The sequence below is a fragment of the Sceloporus occidentalis genome, unplaced genomic scaffold (assembly GCF_023333645.1).
Source record: "Sceloporus occidentalis isolate IW3139 unplaced genomic scaffold, rSceOcc1.0.p SCAF_204, whole genome shotgun sequence".
Lineage (NCBI taxonomy): Eukaryota > Metazoa > Chordata > Lepidosauria > Squamata > Phrynosomatidae > Sceloporus > Sceloporus occidentalis.
In genome coordinates, this window is record NW_028317184.1 from 876,242 (window position 1) to 878,393 (window position 2,152).

The following is a 2,152-nucleotide window of genomic DNA, read 5'->3' on the forward strand; positions in this document are numbered from 1 at the left end:
TCTGTCTGCCAGTACCTTAGCCGAGATCTTCATGAAAGAGATCGTACGTTTACACGGTGTACCTCAAAGAATAATTTCCGATAGAGGATCACAATTCATTTCCAGATTTTGGAGAGCCATGTGTAAACTCATGGGTATCGAACTGCATTTTTCCTCTTCACACCACCCGCAATCCAATGGACAAGCTGAAAGAGCTAACCAAGTACTGAAACAGTATCTTAGGATGTATGTCTCAGAATACCAGTCAGATTGGTCTACATTATTACATCTTGCTGAATGGTCTTACAATAGCTCATTTCATGAATCTTTAAGGATGTCTCCTTTCAAAGCAGTTCATGGACACGAACCTCAATTATGGCCTCAGGAAACCAGTTCCACAGGGGTTCCAGCGGCGGAAGCTCAATTTCGAGTTTTGCAAAATCACTGGGCAATACTGGCTGAACATTTAAAGCACACTAAAAGACTGCAAAAGAAGACAGCTGATACATATCGGTCCAGAGGACCTATGCTTAATCCCGGAGACTCTGTGTGGCTCTCCACTAAATATCTGCATCTTCAGCAAGCTGCCAGAACTTTAGGACCCAAATATATTGGGCCGTACAAGATTAAAGCAAGAAATAACGAAGTTACCTATTCCCTGGTTTTACCTAAAACTTTGCACATCAATAACGCATTTCATGTCTCGTTGCTTAAACCAGTGGTGACCAATCAATTCTCTTCCTCGGTCCGTGTTCCTGAACCAGTAATGATACAAGATGAAGAGGAATATGAAGTACAGACTATCTTAGATTCTAGAAAGAAACGGGGGAAATTACAATATTTTATTAGATGGAAGGGATACGGTCCTAAGGAGAGTTCTTGGATTCCGGCCTCTGATGTTCATGCTCCTGCCAAGATTCGTTCTTTCCATTCCAGATTTCCACAGAAGCCTGCTCCTGATCGCCAGGATGGCTCTCGTAGAGGGGGGGTACCGTTACCGCTTCCGTCGCGTTGCCGCCAGCAGGGACGCCGAGACGCAGCCCGCGCGGTCGGCTCCCTGCTCGTTCCGTTGCGGTGAGCTGCCGCCGGGTCCGTCCTCCTTCGACACGCGCGTCCCCGGCGAGTTCGAGGGATCTTGACTTGGCGCGCGCCTCCACATCGTGAGAGCCGTTTGCGCATGCGCGAACAGCTAAGCTAATGAATATTCATGTCACTCTTAAAGTGACATTTATCATTTTTCCTCCTCCCCCTAATTAGGAGGGCAGGATGATCTGTATTGTTGGAGGGATATTTAAACCCTCATTTGGCACTACATCCTTGCCTGTGTTAGTGCCTTTTTGCCTACACTAGCGTTTGAATCCTGATTTATCTTTCCGGTATTGACTCCTGCTTGAACCTGACCTTCGTTGTTTCGCTGCCTGCCCTGACCTTTGCTTGTGACCCCGACTACTCTATTGCCTGACCCCACAGATACCATTATTATTTTTTTATTTTATGTTCTTGAGTTTCATCCTTACATTGCTCTCGGTGGTGAACTGCCCGTATCTCCAGTGCCCTGGTGGCAGTGCGTCCTTTCTCCACCAGGAGGCGCCGATTCTGCAGCGTGGATCCAGAGCCCGTACCTCGGTCGTGACAGCATGTACTGCAGGGAGTCAGGGCACATGGTTCGTGCATGCCCTAAGGCACCACGAGAGGTAAGGCCTCTTCTATGTGTACACCCTTGTTATTGAACGGTACAGCCTCTCACCTCTCAATTCGGGTGTTGTTATAGTGGGGAGGTAAGACGGTTCCGCTCAATGCCATCCTTGATTTCGGGGCCAGAGAATACTTCCTGGATGGTGCTTTAGCACACTGAAAACTCTGACTCGTTCCAAGGAACACCCATTGACAGTACAACTGGTCGACGGGAGCCCTATCATCTCTGGACCTGTCACAACAGAGACCTTTCCTCTTTATTTATCCTTCAGCAAAAACCACCAGAACACTTGATCCTCAACTTAGTCAAGTCCCAGATGTTTCCTCTCATCCTGGGACTCCCGTGGCTCCGTAGGCATGATCCTCTCATCAAATGGTCATCAGGGGAGGTTAGTTTGCCTTCTCCTTTCTGTAACCGAAACTGCTTGAATCACATCAGCTCCCTGCTCCGTACCTACCATACGCCTCCGTCTTTGAC